At 46.4% G+C, this 14,091-nt stretch overlaps 26 non-coding genes and 7 pseudogenes across 26 annotated transcripts; all 33 read left to right on the plus strand.

Moving 5' to 3' along the window:
- Window positions 1-276: 276 nt before the first annotated feature.
- On the plus strand, window positions 277-395 carry LOC147264278 (5S ribosomal RNA). The gene has a single exon (XR_015113848.1). It is a non-coding gene; the product is annotated as a 5S ribosomal RNA (ribosomal RNA).
- A 309-nt stretch (window positions 396-704) lies between these two features.
- On the plus strand, window positions 705-823 carry LOC147264279 (5S ribosomal RNA; annotated as a pseudogene).
- A 309-nt stretch (window positions 824-1,132) lies between these two features.
- LOC147264280 (5S ribosomal RNA) lies at window positions 1,133-1,251 on the plus strand. Its single transcript, XR_015115269.1, has one exon. It is a non-coding gene; the product is annotated as a 5S ribosomal RNA (ribosomal RNA).
- Window positions 1,252-1,560: 309 nt separating this feature from the next.
- On the plus strand, window positions 1,561-1,679 carry LOC147264281 (5S ribosomal RNA). Its single transcript, XR_015113849.1, has one exon. It is a non-coding gene; the product is annotated as a 5S ribosomal RNA (ribosomal RNA).
- A 309-nt stretch (window positions 1,680-1,988) lies between these two features.
- LOC147264282 (5S ribosomal RNA) lies at window positions 1,989-2,097 on the plus strand (annotated as a pseudogene).
- Window positions 2,098-2,406: 309 nt separating this feature from the next.
- LOC147264283 (5S ribosomal RNA) lies at window positions 2,407-2,525 on the plus strand. Its single transcript, XR_015114403.1, has one exon. It is a non-coding gene; the product is annotated as a 5S ribosomal RNA (ribosomal RNA).
- A 309-nt stretch (window positions 2,526-2,834) lies between these two features.
- On the plus strand, window positions 2,835-2,953 carry LOC147264284 (5S ribosomal RNA). Its single transcript, XR_015113850.1, has one exon. It is a non-coding gene; the product is annotated as a 5S ribosomal RNA (ribosomal RNA).
- Window positions 2,954-3,262: 309 nt separating this feature from the next.
- On the plus strand, window positions 3,263-3,381 carry LOC147264285 (5S ribosomal RNA). The gene has a single exon (XR_015113380.1). It is a non-coding gene; the product is annotated as a 5S ribosomal RNA (ribosomal RNA).
- Window positions 3,382-3,690: 309 nt separating this feature from the next.
- LOC147264286 (5S ribosomal RNA) lies at window positions 3,691-3,809 on the plus strand. The gene has a single exon (XR_015114731.1). It is a non-coding gene; the product is annotated as a 5S ribosomal RNA (ribosomal RNA).
- Window positions 3,810-4,119: 310 nt separating this feature from the next.
- Window positions 4,120-4,238, plus strand: LOC147264287 (5S ribosomal RNA). The gene has a single exon (XR_015113851.1). It is a non-coding gene; the product is annotated as a 5S ribosomal RNA (ribosomal RNA).
- A 309-nt stretch (window positions 4,239-4,547) lies between these two features.
- On the plus strand, window positions 4,548-4,666 carry LOC147264288 (5S ribosomal RNA; annotated as a pseudogene).
- Window positions 4,667-4,975: 309 nt separating this feature from the next.
- Window positions 4,976-5,094, plus strand: LOC147264289 (5S ribosomal RNA). The gene has a single exon (XR_015113509.1). It is a non-coding gene; the product is annotated as a 5S ribosomal RNA (ribosomal RNA).
- Window positions 5,095-5,403: 309 nt separating this feature from the next.
- Window positions 5,404-5,522, plus strand: LOC147264290 (5S ribosomal RNA). Its single transcript, XR_015113852.1, has one exon. It is a non-coding gene; the product is annotated as a 5S ribosomal RNA (ribosomal RNA).
- Window positions 5,523-5,831: 309 nt separating this feature from the next.
- LOC147264291 (5S ribosomal RNA) lies at window positions 5,832-5,950 on the plus strand (annotated as a pseudogene).
- A 309-nt stretch (window positions 5,951-6,259) lies between these two features.
- Window positions 6,260-6,378, plus strand: LOC147264292 (5S ribosomal RNA). The gene has a single exon (XR_015115270.1). It is a non-coding gene; the product is annotated as a 5S ribosomal RNA (ribosomal RNA).
- A 309-nt stretch (window positions 6,379-6,687) lies between these two features.
- On the plus strand, window positions 6,688-6,806 carry LOC147264293 (5S ribosomal RNA). The gene has a single exon (XR_015113854.1). It is a non-coding gene; the product is annotated as a 5S ribosomal RNA (ribosomal RNA).
- Window positions 6,807-7,115: 309 nt separating this feature from the next.
- LOC147264294 (5S ribosomal RNA) lies at window positions 7,116-7,224 on the plus strand (annotated as a pseudogene).
- Window positions 7,225-7,533: 309 nt separating this feature from the next.
- On the plus strand, window positions 7,534-7,652 carry LOC147264295 (5S ribosomal RNA). Its single transcript, XR_015112990.1, has one exon. It is a non-coding gene; the product is annotated as a 5S ribosomal RNA (ribosomal RNA).
- A 309-nt stretch (window positions 7,653-7,961) lies between these two features.
- LOC147264296 (5S ribosomal RNA) lies at window positions 7,962-8,080 on the plus strand. Its single transcript, XR_015113855.1, has one exon. It is a non-coding gene; the product is annotated as a 5S ribosomal RNA (ribosomal RNA).
- A 309-nt stretch (window positions 8,081-8,389) lies between these two features.
- LOC147264297 (5S ribosomal RNA) lies at window positions 8,390-8,508 on the plus strand. The gene has a single exon (XR_015113381.1). It is a non-coding gene; the product is annotated as a 5S ribosomal RNA (ribosomal RNA).
- A 309-nt stretch (window positions 8,509-8,817) lies between these two features.
- On the plus strand, window positions 8,818-8,936 carry LOC147264298 (5S ribosomal RNA). Its single transcript, XR_015114732.1, has one exon. It is a non-coding gene; the product is annotated as a 5S ribosomal RNA (ribosomal RNA).
- A 310-nt stretch (window positions 8,937-9,246) lies between these two features.
- LOC147264299 (5S ribosomal RNA) lies at window positions 9,247-9,365 on the plus strand. The gene has a single exon (XR_015113856.1). It is a non-coding gene; the product is annotated as a 5S ribosomal RNA (ribosomal RNA).
- Window positions 9,366-9,674: 309 nt separating this feature from the next.
- Window positions 9,675-9,793, plus strand: LOC147264300 (5S ribosomal RNA; annotated as a pseudogene).
- A 310-nt stretch (window positions 9,794-10,103) lies between these two features.
- LOC147264301 (5S ribosomal RNA) lies at window positions 10,104-10,222 on the plus strand. Its single transcript, XR_015115241.1, has one exon. It is a non-coding gene; the product is annotated as a 5S ribosomal RNA (ribosomal RNA).
- A 309-nt stretch (window positions 10,223-10,531) lies between these two features.
- On the plus strand, window positions 10,532-10,650 carry LOC147264302 (5S ribosomal RNA). The gene has a single exon (XR_015113356.1). It is a non-coding gene; the product is annotated as a 5S ribosomal RNA (ribosomal RNA).
- Window positions 10,651-10,960: 310 nt separating this feature from the next.
- Window positions 10,961-11,079, plus strand: LOC147264303 (5S ribosomal RNA). Its single transcript, XR_015113857.1, has one exon. It is a non-coding gene; the product is annotated as a 5S ribosomal RNA (ribosomal RNA).
- Window positions 11,080-11,388: 309 nt separating this feature from the next.
- On the plus strand, window positions 11,389-11,507 carry LOC147264304 (5S ribosomal RNA). Its single transcript, XR_015115014.1, has one exon. It is a non-coding gene; the product is annotated as a 5S ribosomal RNA (ribosomal RNA).
- Window positions 11,508-11,816: 309 nt separating this feature from the next.
- Window positions 11,817-11,935, plus strand: LOC147264305 (5S ribosomal RNA). The gene has a single exon (XR_015113858.1). It is a non-coding gene; the product is annotated as a 5S ribosomal RNA (ribosomal RNA).
- Window positions 11,936-12,244: 309 nt separating this feature from the next.
- On the plus strand, window positions 12,245-12,363 carry LOC147264306 (5S ribosomal RNA). The gene has a single exon (XR_015113860.1). It is a non-coding gene; the product is annotated as a 5S ribosomal RNA (ribosomal RNA).
- A 309-nt stretch (window positions 12,364-12,672) lies between these two features.
- On the plus strand, window positions 12,673-12,781 carry LOC147264307 (5S ribosomal RNA; annotated as a pseudogene).
- Window positions 12,782-13,090: 309 nt separating this feature from the next.
- Window positions 13,091-13,209, plus strand: LOC147264308 (5S ribosomal RNA). Its single transcript, XR_015115487.1, has one exon. It is a non-coding gene; the product is annotated as a 5S ribosomal RNA (ribosomal RNA).
- Window positions 13,210-13,519: 310 nt separating this feature from the next.
- On the plus strand, window positions 13,520-13,638 carry LOC147264309 (5S ribosomal RNA). Its single transcript, XR_015113861.1, has one exon. It is a non-coding gene; the product is annotated as a 5S ribosomal RNA (ribosomal RNA).
- Window positions 13,639-13,947: 309 nt separating this feature from the next.
- Window positions 13,948-14,066, plus strand: LOC147264310 (5S ribosomal RNA). The gene has a single exon (XR_015114687.1). It is a non-coding gene; the product is annotated as a 5S ribosomal RNA (ribosomal RNA).
- The last annotated feature ends 25 nt before the right edge of the window (window positions 14,067-14,091 follow it).

Genomic DNA, 14,091 nt, shown 5'->3' on the forward strand with positions numbered 1-14,091 from the left:
GTGTTTGGGGACCAGCATGAGCGAACTTCCCTCACACACCTTTTCTTGAAGCGCCCTCCACAGCTTTCAAATGGAATGTCATGCAGTGTGTAATTTGAAGTAGACAGATTGCAGATGCAGTACTTTTCTCTAGATGACATCAACATTCTTTTCTTTGTATTGACAGGACAACTATTTGGTGTGTAAAAAGGCCTTGAGGCTGTTGCACATCACATTTTTTTTGAGGTTGTAAAGTGAGTGAAATGGATATGGAGCCCATGTGTGTGAGAGTCAAGGGCTTACGGCCATACCACTCTGAACACGCCCGATCTCGTCTGATCTCGGAAGCTTAGCAGGGTCGGGCCTGGTTAGTACTTGGATGGAAGACCGCCTGGGAATACCAGGTGCTGTAAGCTTTTTTGTTTCATTGTGAGGAAAGGGCCGCTTTGAGTCTTTGGGGACCAGCATGAGCGAGCTTCCCTCACACACCTTTTCTTGAAGCGCCCTCCACAGCTTTGGAATGGAATGTCATGCAGTGGTTAATTTGAAGTAGACAGATGGCAGATGCAGTACTTTTCTCTAGATGACATCAACATTCTTTTCTTTTATTGACAGGACACCGATTTGGCGTGTGAAAAGACCCTGAGGCTTTTGCGCATCACTTTTTTTCTGAGGTTGTAAATTGTGTGAAATGGATATAGAGCCCATGTGTGTCAGAGTCAAAGGCTTATGGCCATACTACTCTGAACACGCCCGATCTCGTCTGATCTCGGAAGCTTAGCAGGGTCGGGCCTGGTTAGTACGTGGATGGAAGACCGCCTGGGAATACCAGGTGCTGTAAGCTTTTTTTTTTCATTGTGAGGAAAGGGCCGCTTTGAGTCTTTGGGGACCAGCATGAGCGAGCTTCCCTCACACACCTTTTCTTGAAGCGCCCTCTGCAGCTTTGGAATGGAATTTCATGCAGTGGTTAATTTGAAGAAGACAGATGGCAGATGCAGTACTTTTCTCTCGATGACATCAACATTCTTTTCTTTTATTGACAGGACAACTATTTGGTGTGTAAAAAGACCGTGAGGCTGTTGCACATCACATTTTTTTTGAGGTTGTAAAGTGAGTGAAATGGATATAGAGCCCATGTGTGTGAGAGTCAAGGGCTTACGGCCATACCACTCTGAACACGCCCGATCTCGTCTGATCTCGGAAGCTGAGCAGGGTCGTGCCTGGTTAGTACTTGGATGGAAGACCGCCTGGGAATACCAGGTGCTGTAAGCTTTTTTGTTTCATTGTGAGGAAAGGGCCGCTTTGAGTCTTTGGGGACCAGCATGAGCGAGCTTCCCTCACACACCTTTTCTTGAAGCGCCCTCTGCAGCTTTGGAATGGAATTTCATGCAGTGGTTAATTTGAAGAAGACAGATGGCAGATGCAGTACTTTTCTCTCGATGACATCAACATTCTTTTCTTTTATTGACAGGACAACTATTTGGTGTGTAAAAAGACCGTGAGGCTGTTGCACATCACATTTTTTTTGAGGTTGTAAAGTGAGTGAAATGGATATAGAGCCCATGTGTGTGAGAGTCAAGGGCTTACGGCCATACCACTCTGAACACGCCCGATCTCGTCTGATCTCGGAAGCTTAGCAGGGTCGGGCCTGGTTAGTACTTGGATGGAAGACCGCCTGGGAATACCAGGTGCTGTAAGCTTTTTTGTTTCATTGTGAGGAAAGGGCCGCTTTGAGTCTTTGGGGACCAGCATGAGCGAGCTTCCCTCACACACCTTTTCTTGAAGCGCCCTCTGCAGCTTTGGAATGGAATTTCATGCAGTGGTTAATTTGAAGTAGACAGATGGCAGATGCAGTACTTTTCTCTCGATGACATCAACATTCTTTTCTTTTATTGACAGGACACGTATTTGGCATGTTAAAAGACCCTGAGGCTGTTGCGCATCACTTTTTTTCTGAGGTTGTAAATTGTGTGAAATGGATATAGAGCCCATGTGTGTCAGAGTCAAGGGCTTACGGCCATACCACTCTGAACACGCCTGATCTCGGAAGCTAAGCAGGGTTGGGCCTGGTTAGTACTTGGATGGAAGACCGCCTGGGAATACCAGGTGCTGTAAGCTTTATTATTTCTTTGTGAGGAAAGGGCAGCTTTGAGTCTTTGGGGACCAGCATGAGCGAGCTTCCCTCACACACCTTTTCTTGAAGCGCCCTCCACAGCTTTGGAATGGAATGTCATGCAGTGGTTAATTTGAAGTAGACAGATTGCAGATGCAGTACTTTTCTCTAGATGACATCAACATTCTTTTCTTTTATTGACAGGACACCTATTTGGCGTGTGAAAAGACCCTGAGGCTGTTGCGCTTCACTTTTTTTCTGAGGTTGTAAATTGTGTGAAATGGATATAGAGCCCATGTGTGTCAGAGTCAAGGGCTTACGGCCATACCACTGTGAACACGCCCGATCTCGTCTGATCTCGGAAACTAAGCAGGGTCGGGCCTGGTTAGTACTTGGATGGGAGACCGCCTGGGAATACCAGGTGCTGTAAGCTTTTTGTTTCATTGTGAGGAAAGGGCAGCTTTGAGTGTTTGGGGACCAGCATGAGCGAACTTCCCTCACACACCTTTTCTTGAAGCGCCCTCCACAGCTTTCAAATGGAATGTCATGCAGTGTGTAATTTGAAGTAGACAGATTGCAGATGCAGTACTTTTCTCTAGATGACATCAACATTCTTTTCTTTGTATTGACAGGACAACTATTTGGTGTGTAAAAAGGCCTTGAGGCTGTTGCACATCACATTTTTTTTGAGGTTGTAAAGTGAGTGAAATGGATATGGAGCCCATGTGTGTGAGAGTCAAGGGCTTACGGCCATACCACTCTGAACACGCCCGATCTCGTCTGATCTCGGAAGCTTAGCAGGGTCGGGCCTGGTTAGTACTTGGATGGAAGACCGCCTGGGAATACCAGGTGCTGTAAGCTTTTTTGTTTCATTGTGAGGAAAGGGCCGCTTTGAGACTTTGGGGACCAGCATGAGCGAGCTTCCCTCACACACCTTTTCTTGAAGGGCCCTCTGCAGCTTTGGAATGGAATTTCATGCAGTGGTTAATTTGAAGAAGACAGATGGCAGATGCAGTACTTTTCTCTCGATGACATCAACATTCTTTTGTTTTATTGACAGGACACCGATTTGGCGTGTGAAAACACCCTGAGGCTGTTGCGCATCACTTTTTTTCTGAGGTTGTAAAGTTTTTGAAATGGATATAGAGCCCATGTGTGTGAGAGTCAAGAGCTTACGGCCATACCACTCTGAACACGCCCGATCTCGTCTGATCTCGGAAGCTAAGCAGGGTTGGGCCTGGTTAGTACTTGGATGGGAGACTGCCTCGGAATACCAGGTGCTGTAAGCTTTTTTGTTTCATTGTGAGGAAAGGGCAGCTTTGAGTGTTTGGGGACCAGCATGAGCGAGCTTCCCTCACACACCTTTTCTTGAAGCGCCCTCCACAGCTTTGGAATGTAATGTCATGCAGTGGTTAATTTGAAGTAGACAGATGGCAGATGCAGTACTTTTCTCTAGATGACATCAACATTCTTTTCTTTTATTGACAGGACACCGATTTGGCGTGTGAAAAGACCCTGAGGCTTTTGCGCATCACTTTTTTTCTGAGGTTGTAAATTGTGTGAAATGGATATAGAGCCCATGTGTGTCAGCGTCAAAGGCTTATGGCCATACTACTCTGAACACGCCCGATCTCGTCTGATCTCGGAAGCTAAGCAGGGTCGGTCCTGGTTAGTACTTGGATGGAAGACCGCCTGGGAATACCAGGTGCTGTAAGCTTTTTTATTTCTTTGTGAGGAAAGGGCAGCTTTAAGTCTTTGGGGACCAGCATGAGCGAGCTTCCCTCACACACCTTTTCTTGAAGTGCCCTCCACAGCTTTCGAATGGAATGTCATGCAGTGTGTAATTTGAAGTAGACAGATTGCAGATGCAGTACTTTTCTCTAGATGACATCAACATTTTTTTCTTTGTATTGACAGGACAACTATTTGGTGTGTAAAAAGACCGTGAGGCTGTTGCACATCACATTTTTTTTGAGGTTGTAAAGTGAGTGAAATGGATATAGAGCCCATGTGTGTGAGAGTCAAGGGCTTACGGCCATACCACTCTGAACACGCCCGATCTCGTCTGATCTCGGAAGCTTAGCAGGGTCGGGCCTGGTTAGTACTTGGATGGAAGACCGCCTGGGAATACCAGGTGCTGTAAGCTTTTTTGTTTCATCGTGAGGAAAGGGCCGCTTTGAGTCTTTGGGGACCAGCATGAGCGAGCTTCCCTCACACACCTTTTCTTGAAGCGCCCTCTGCAGCTTTGGAATGGAATTTCATGCAGTGGTTAATTTGAAGAAGACAGATGGCAGATGCAGTACTTTTCTCTCGATGACATCAACATTCTTTTCTTTTATTGACAGGACACGTATTTGGCGTGTTAAAAGACCCTGAGGCTTTTGCGCATCACATTTTTTCTGAGGTTGTAAATTGTGTGAAATGGATATAGAGCCCATGTGTGTCAGAGTCAAGGGCTTACGGCCATACTACTCTGAACACGCCCGATCTCGTCTGGTCTCTGAATCTAAGCAGGGTCGGGCCTGGTTAGTACTTGGATGGGAGACCGCCTGGGAATACCAGGTGCTGTAAGCTTTTTTGTTTCATTGTGAGGAAAGGGCAGCTTTGAGTTTTTGGGGACCAGCATGAGCGAACTTCCCTCACACACCTTTTCTTGAAGCGCCCTCCACAGCTTTCGAATGGAATGTCATGCAGTGTGTAATTTGAAGGAGACAGATTGCAGATGCAGTACTTTTCTCTAGATGACATCAACATTCTTTTCTTTTATTGACAGGACACCTATTTGGCGTGTGAAAAGACCCTGAGGCTGTTGCGCTTCACTTTTTTTCTGAGGTTGTAAATTGTGTGAAATGGATATAGAGCCCATGTGTGTCAGAGTCAAGGGCTTACGGCCATACCACTCTGAACACGCCCGATCTCGTCTGATCTCGGAAGCTAAGCAGGGTCGGGCCTGGTTAGTACTTGGATGGGAGACCGCCTGGGAATACCAGGTGCTGTAAGCTTTTTGTTTCATTGTGAGGAAAGGGCAGCTTTGAGTGTTTGGGGACCAGCATGAGCGAACTTCCCTCACACACCTTTTCTTGAAGCGCCCTCCACAGCTTTCAAATGGAATGTCATGCAGTGTGTAATTTGAAGTAGACAGATTGCAGATGCAGTACTTTTCTCTAGATGACATCAACATTCTTTTCTTTGTATTGACAGGACAACTATTTGGTGTGTAAAAAGGCCTTGAGGCTGTTGCACATCACATTTTTTTTGAGGTTGTAAAGTGAGTGAAATGGATATGGAGCCCATGTGTGTGAGAGTCAAGGGCTTACGGCCATACCACTCTGAACACGCCCGATCTCGTCTGATCTCGGAAGCTTAGCAGGGTCGGGCCTGGTTAGTACTTGGATGGAAGACCGCCTGGGAATACCAGGTGCTGTAAGCTTTTTTGTTTCATTGTGAGGAAAGGGCCGCTTTGAGTCTTTGGGGACCAGCATGAGCGAGCTTCCCTCACACACCTTTTCTTGAAGCGCCCTCCACAGCTTTGGAATGGAATGTCATGCAGTGGTTAATTTGAAGTAGACAGATGGCAGATGCAGTACTTTTCTCTAGATGACATCAACATTCTTTTCTTTTATTGACAGGACACCGATTTGGCGTGTGAAAAGACCCTGAGGCTGTTGCGCATCACTTTTTTTCTGAGGTTGTAAATTGTGTGAAATGGATATATAGCCCATGTGTGTCAGAGTCAAAGGCTTATGGCCATACTACTCTGAACACGCCCGATCTCGTCTGATCTCGGAAGCTTAGCAGGGTCGGGCCTGGTTAGTACGTGGATGGAAGACCGCCTGGGAATACCAGGTGCTGTAAGCTTTTTTTTTTCATTGTGAGGAAAGGGCCGCTTTGAGTCTTTGGGGACCAGCATGAGCGAGCTTCCCTCACACACCTTTTCTTGAAGCGCCCTCTGCAGCTTTGGAATGGAATTTCATGCAGTGGTTAATTTGAAGAAGACAGATGGCAGATGCAGTACTTTTCTCTCGATGACATCAACATTCTTTTCTTTTATTGACAGGACAACTATTTGGTGTGTAAAAAGACCGTGAGGCTGTTGCACATCACATTTTTTTTGAGGTTGTAAAGTGAGTGAAATGGATATAGAGCCCATGTGTGTGAGAGTCAAGGGCTTACGGCCATACCACTCTGAACACGCCCGATCTCGTCTGATCTCGGAAGCTGAGCAGGGTCGTGCCTGGTTAGTACTTGGATGGAAGACCGCCTGGGAATACCAGGTGCTGTAAGCTTTTTTGTTTCATTGTGAGGAAAGGGCCGCTTTGAGTCTTTGGGGACCAGCATGAGCGAGCCTCCCTCACACACCTTTTCTTGAAGCGCCCTCTGCAGCTTTGGAATGGAATTTCATGCAGTGGTTAATTTGAAGAAGACAGATGGCAGATGCAGTACTTTTCTCTCGATGACATCAACATTCTTTTCTTTTATTGACAGGACAACTATTTGGTGTGTAAAAAGACCGTGAGGCTGTTGCACATCACATTTTTTTTGAGGTTGTAAAGTGAGTGAAATGGATATAGAGCCCATGTGTGTGAGAGTCAAGGGCTTACGGCCATACCACTCTGAACACGCCCGATCTCGTCTGATCTCGGAAGCTTAGCAGGGTCGGGCCTGGTTAGTACTTGGATGGAAGACCGCCTGGGAATACCAGGTGCTGTAAGCTTTTTTGTTTCATTGTGAGGAAAGGGCCGCTTTGAGTCTTTGGGGACCAGCATGAGCGAGCTTCCCTCACACACCTTTTCTTGAAGCGCCCTCTGCAGCTTTGGAATGGAATTTCATGCAGTGGTTAATTTGAAGTAGACAGATGGCAGATGCAGTACTTTTCTCTCGATGACATCAACATTCTTTTCTTTTATTGACAGGACACGTATTTGGCGTGTTAAAAGACCCTGAGGCTGTTGCGCATCACTTTTTTTCTGAGGTTGTAAATTGTGTGAAATGGATATAGAGCCCATGTGTGTCAGAGTCAAGGGCTTACGGCCATACCACTCTGAACACGCCTGATCTCGGAAGCTAAGCAGGGTTGGGCCTGGTTAGTACTTGGATGGAAGACCGCCTGGGAATACCAGGTGCTGTAAGCTTTATTATTTCTTTGTGAGGAAAGGGCAGCTTTGAGTCTTTGGGGACCAGCATGAGCGAGCTTCCCTCACACACCTTTTCTTGAAGCGCCCTCCACAGCTTTGGAATGGAATGTCATGCAGTGGTTAATTTGAAGTAGACAGATTGCAGATGCAGTACTTTTCTCTAGATGACATCAACATTCTTTTCTTTTATTGACAGGACACCTATTTGGCGTGTGAAAAGACCCTGAGGCTGTTGCGCTTCACTTTTTTTCTGAGGTTGTAAATTGTGTGAAATGGATATAGAGCCCATGTGTGTCAGAGTCAAGGGCTTACGGCCATACCACTGTGAACACGCCCGATCTCGTCTGATCTCGGAAGCTAAGCAGGGTCGGGCCTGGTTAGTACTTGGATGGGAGACCGCCTGGGAATACCAGGTGCTGTAAGCTTTTTGTTTCATTGTGAGGAAAGGGCAGCTTTGAGTGTTTGGGGACCAGCATGAGCGAACTTCCCTCACACACCTTTTCTTGAAGCGCCCTCCACAGCTTTCAAATGGAATGTCATGCAGTGTGTAATTTGAAGTAGACAGATTGCAGATGCAGTACTTTTCTCTAGATGACATCAACATTCTTTTCTTTGTATTGACAGGACAACTATTTGGTGTGTAAAAAGGCCTTGAGGCTGTTGCACATCACATTTTTTTTGAGGTTGTAAAGTGAGTGAAATGGATATGGAGCCCATGTGTGTGAGAGTCAAGGGCTTACGGCCATACCACTCTGAACACGCCCGATCTCGTCTGATCTCGGAAGCTTAGCAGGGTCGGGCCTGGTTAGTACTTGGATGGAAGACCGCCTGGGAATACCAGGTGCTGTAAGCTTTTTTGTTTCATTGTGAGGAAAGGGCCGCTTTGAGACTTTGGGGACCAGCATGAGCGAGCTTCCCTCACACACCTTTTCTTGAAGGGCCCTCTGCAGCTTTGGAATGGAATTTCATGCAGTGGTTAATTTGAAGAAGACAGATGGCAGATGCAGTACTTTTCTCTCGATGACATCAACATTCTTTTGTTTTATTGACAGGACACCGATTTGGCGTGTGAAAACACCCTGAGGCTGTTGCGCATCACTTTTTTTCTGAGGTTGTAAAGTTTTTGAAATGGATATAGAGCCCATGTGTGTGAGAGTCAAGAGCTTACGGCCATACCACTCTGAACACGCCCGATCTCGTCTGATCTCGGAAGCTAAGCAGGGTTGGGCCTGGTTAGTACTTGGATGGGAGACTGCCTCGGAATACCAGGTGCTGTAAGCTTTTTTGTTTCATTGTGAGGAAAGGGCAGCTTTGAGTGTTTGGGGACCAGCATGAGCGAGCTTCCCTCACACACCTTTTCTTGAAGCGCCCTCCACAGCTTTGGAATGTAATGTCATGCAGTGGTTAATTTGAAGTAGACAGATGGCAGATGCAGTACTTTTCTCTAGATGACATCAACATTCTTTTCTTTTATTGACAGGACACCGATTTGGCGTGTGAAAAGACCCTGAGGCTTTTGCGCATCACTTTTTTTCTGAGGTTGTAAATTGTGTGAAATGGATATAGAGCCCATGTGTGTCAGCGTCAAAGGCTTATGGCCATACTACTCTGAACACGCCCGATCTCGTCTGATCTCGGAAGCTAAGCAGGGTCGGTCCTGGTTAGTACTTGGATGGAAGACCGCCTGGGAATACCAGGTGCTGTAAGCTTTTTTATTTCTTTGTGAGGAAAGGGCAGCTTTAAGTCTTTGGGGACCAGCATGAGCGAGCTTCCCTCACACACCTTTTCTTGAAGTGCCCTCCACAGCTTTCGAATGGAATGTCATGCAGTGTGTAATTTGAAGTAGACAGATTGCAGATGCAGTACTTTTCTCTAGATGACATCAACATTTTTTTCTTTGTATTGACAGGACAACTATTTGGTGTGTAAAAAGACCGTGAGGCTGTTGCACATCACATTTTTTTTGAGGTTGTAAAGTGAGTGAAATGGATATAGAGCCCATGTGTGTGAGAGTCAAGGGCTTACGGCCATACCACTCTGAACACGCCCGATCTCGTCTGATCTCGGAAGCTTAGCAGGGTCGGGCCTGGTTAGTACTTGGATGGAAGACCGCCTGGGAATACCAGGTGCTGTAAGCTTTTTTGTTTCATCGTGAGGAAAGGGCCGCTTTGAGTCTTTGGGGACCAGCATGAGCGAGCTTCCCTCACACACCTTTTCTTGAAGCGCCCTCTGCAGCTTTGGAATGGAATTTCATGCAGTGGTTAATTTGAAGAAGACAGATGGCAGATGCAGTACTTTTCTCTCGATGACATCAACATTCTTTTCTTTTATTGACAGGACACGTATTTGGCGTGTTAAAAGACCCTGAGGCTTTTGCGCATCACATTTTTTCTGAGGTTGTAAATTGTGTGAAATGGATATAGAGCCCATGTGTGTCAGAGTCAAGGGCTTACGGCCATACTACTCTGAACACGCCCGATCTCGTCTGGTCTCTGAATCTAAGCAGGGTCGGGCCTGGTTAGTACTTGGATGGGAGACCGCCTGGGAATACCAGGTGCTGTAAGCTTTTTTGTTTCATTGTGAGGAAAGGGCAGCTTTGAGTTTTTGGGGACCAGCATGAGCGAACTTCCCTCACACACCTTTTCTTGAAGTGCCCTCCACAGCTTTCGAATGGAATGTCATGCAGTGTGTAATTTGAAGGAGACAGATTGCAGATGCAGTACTTTTCTCTAGATGACATCAACATTCTTTTCTTTGTATTGACAGGACAACTATTTGGTGTGTAAAAAGACTGTGAGGCTTTTGCACATCACATTTTTTTTGAGGTTGTAAAGTGAGTGAAATGGATATAGAGCCCATGTGTGTGAGAGTCAAGGGCTTACGGCCATACCACTCTGAACACGCCCGATCTCGTCTGATCTCGGAAGCTTTGCAGGGTCGGGCCTGGTTAGTACTTGGATGGAAGACCGCCTGGGAATACCAGGTGCTGTAAGCTTTTTTGTTTGATTGTGAGGAAAGGGCCGCTTTGAGACTTTGGGGACCAGCATGAGCGAGCTTCCCTCACACACCTTTTCTTGAAGGGCCCTCTGCAGCTTTGGAATGGAATTTCATGCAGTGGTTAATTTGAAGAAGACAGATGGCAGATGCAGTACTTTTCTCTAGATGACATCAACATTCTTTTCTTTTATTGACAGGACACCGATTTGGCGTGTGAAAAGACCCTGAGGCTTTTGCGCATCACTTTTTTTCTGAGGTTGTAAATTGTGTGAAATGGATATAGAGCCCATGTGTGTCAGAGTCAAAGGCTTATGGCCATACTACTCTGAACACGCCCGATCTCGTCTGATCTCGGAAGCTAAGCAGGGTCGGGCCTGGTTAGTACTTGGATGGAAGACCACCTGGGAATACCAGGTGCTGTAAGCTTTTTTATTTCTTTGTGAGGAAAGGGCAGCTTTGAGTCTTTGGGGACCAGCATGAGCGAGCTTCCCTCACACACCTTTTCTTGAAGTGCCCTCCACAGCTTTCGAATGGAATGTCATGCAGTGTGTAATTTGAAGTAGACAGATTGCAGATGCAGTACTTTTCTCAAGATGACATCAACATTTTTTTCTTTGTATTGACAGGACAACTATTTGGTGTGTAAAAAGACCGTGAGGCTGTTGCACATCACATTTTTTTTTAGGTTGTAAAGTGAGTGAAATGGATATAGAGCCCATGTGTGTGAGAGTCAAGGGCTTACGGCCATACCACTCTGAACACGCCCGATCTCGTCTGATCTCGGAAGCTTAGCAGGGTCGGGCCTGGTTAGTACTTGGATGGAAGACCGCCTGGGAATACCAGGTGCTGTAAGCTTTTTTGTTTCATTGTGAGGAAAGGGCCGCTTTGAGTGTTTGGGGACCAGCATGAGCGAGCTTCCCTCACACACCTTTTCTTGAAGCGCCCTCCACAGCTTTGGAATGGAATGTCATGCAGTGGTTAATTTGAAGTAGACAGATGGCAGATGCAGTACTTTTCTCTAGATGACATCAACATTCTTTTCTTTTATTGACAGGACACCGATTTGGCGTGTGAAAAGACCCTGAGGCTGTTGCGCATCACTTTTTTTCTGAGGTTGTAAATTGTGTGAAATGGATATAGAGCCCATGTGTGTCAGAGTCAAAGGCTTATGGCCATACTACTCTGAACACGCCCGATCTCGTCTGATCTCGGAAGCTTAGCAGGGTCGGGCCTGGTTAGTACTTGGATGGAAGACCGCCTGGGAATACCAGGTGCTGTAAGCTTTTTTGTTTCATTGTGAGGAAAGGGCCGCTTTGAGTCTTTGGGGACCAGCATGAGCGAGCTTCCCTCACACACCTTTTCTTGAAGCGCCCTCTGCAGCTTTGGAATGGAATTTCATGCAGTGGTTAATTTGAAGAAGACAGATGGCAGATGCAGTACTTTTCTCTCGATGACATCAACATTCTTTTCTTTTATTGACAGGACAACTATTTGGTGTGTAAAAAGACCGTGAGGCTGTTGCACATCACATTTTTTTTGAGGTTGTAAAGTGAGTGAAATGGATATAGAGCCCATGTGTGTGAGAGTCAAGGGCTTACGGCCATACCACTCTGAACACGCCCGATCTCGTCTGATCTCGGAAGCTTAGCAGGGTCGGGCCTGGTTAGTACTTGGATGGAAGACCGCCTGGGAATACCAGGTGCTGTAAGCTTTTTTGTTTCATTGTGAGGAAAGGGCCGCTTTGAGTCTTTGGGGACCAGCATGAGCGAGCTTCCCTCACACACCTTTTCTTGAAGCGCCCTCTGCAGCTTTGGAATGGAATTTCATGCAGTGGTTAATTTGAAGAAGACAGATGGCAGATGCAGTACTTTTCTCTCGATGACATCAACATTCTTTTCTTTTATTGACAGGACAACTATTTGGTGTGTAAAAAGACCGTGAGGCTTTTGCACATCACATTTTTTTTGAGGTTGTAAAGTGAGTGAAATGGATATAGAGCCCATGTGTGTGAGAGTCAAGGGCTTACGGCCATACCACTCTGAACACGCCCGATCTCGTCTGATCTCGGAAGCTTAGCAGGGTCGGGCCTGGTTAGTACTTGGATGGAAGACCGCCTGGGAATACCAGGTGCTGTAAGCTTTTTTGTTTCATTGTGAGGAAAGGGCCGCTTTGAGTCTTTGGGGACCAGCATGAGCGAGCTTCCCTCACACACCTTTTCTTGAAGCGCCCTCTGCAGCTTTGGAATGGAATTTCATGCAGTGGTTAATTTGAAGTAGACAGATGGCAGATGCAGTACTTTTCTCTCGATGACATCAACATTCTTTTCTTTTATTGACAGGACACGTATTTGGCGTGTTAAAAGACCCTGAGGCTGTTGCGCATCACTTTTTTTCTGAGGTTGTAAATTGTGTGAAATGGATATAGAGCCCATGTGTGTCAGAGTCAAGGGCTTACGGCCATACCACTCTGAACATGTCTGATCTCGGAAGCTAAGCAGGTTTCGGCCTGGTTAGTACTTGGATGGAAGACCGCCTGGGAATACCAGGTGCTGTAAGCTTTTTTATTTCTTTGTGAGGAAAGGGCAGCTTTGAGTCTTTGGGGACCAGCATGAGCGAGCTTCCCTCACACACCTTTTCTTGAAGCGCCCTCCACAGCTTTGGAATGGAATGTCATGCAGTGGTTAATTTGAAGTAGACAGATTGCAGATGCAGTACTTTTCTCTAGATGACATCAACATTCTTTTGTTTTATTGACAGGACACCTATTTGGCGTGTGAAAAGACCCTGAGGCTGTTGCGCTTCACTTTTTTTCTGAGGTTGTAAATTGTGTGAAATGGATATAGAGCCCATGTGTGTCAGAGTCAAGGGCTTACGGCCATACCACTCTGAACACGCCCGATCTCGTCTGATCTCGGAAGCTAAGCAGGGTCGGGCCTGGTTAGTACTTGAATGGGAGACCGCCTGGGAATACCAGGTGCTGTAAGCTTTTTTGTTTCATTGTGAGGAAAGGGCAGCTTTGAGTGTTTGGGGACCAGCATGAGCGAACTTCCCTCACACACCTTTTCTTGAAGCGCCCTCCACAGCTTTCAAATGGAATGTCATGCAGTGTGTAATTTGAAGTAGACAGATTGCAGATGCAGTACTTTTCTCTAGATGACATCAACATTCTTTTCTTTGTATTGACAGGACAACTATTTGGTGTGTAAAAAGGCCTTGAGGCTGTTGCACATCACATTTTTTTTGAGGTTGTAAAGTGAGTGAAATGGATATGGAGCCCATGTGTGTGAGAGTCAAGGGCTTACGGCCATACCACTCTGAACACGCCCGATCTCGTCTGATCTCGGAAGCTTAGCAGGGTCGGGCCTGGTTAGTACTTGGATGGAAGACCGCCTGGGAATACCAGGTGCTGTAAGCTTTTTTGTTTCATTGTGAGGAAAGGGCCGCTTTGAGACTTTGGGGACCAGCATGAGCGAGCTTCCCTCACACACCTTTTCTTGAAGGGCCCTCTGCAGCTTTGGAATGGAATTTCATGCAGTGGTTAATTTGAAGAAGACAGATGGCAGATGCAGTACTTTTCTCTCGATGACATCAACATTCTTTTGTTTTATTGACAGGACACCGATTTGGCGTGTGAAAAGACCCTGAGGCTGTTGCGCATCACTTTTTTTCTGAGGTTGTAAAGTTTGTGAAATGGATATAGAGCCCATGTGTGTGAGAGTCAAGAGCTTACGGCCATACCACTCTGAACACGCCCGATCTCGTCTGATCTCGGAAGGTAAGCAGGGTTGGGCCTGGTTAGTACTTGGATGGGAGACCGCCTCGGAATACGAGGTGCTGTAAGCTTTTTTGTTTCATTGTGAGGAAAGGG

This window comes from Aulostomus chinensis, chromosome 4 (assembly GCF_037954235.1).
Source record: "Aulostomus chinensis isolate RoL2024-O1b breed Wild chromosome 4, RoL_Achi_v1.0, whole genome shotgun sequence".
Classification (NCBI taxonomy): domain Eukaryota; kingdom Metazoa; phylum Chordata; class Actinopteri; order Syngnathiformes; family Aulostomidae; genus Aulostomus; species Aulostomus chinensis.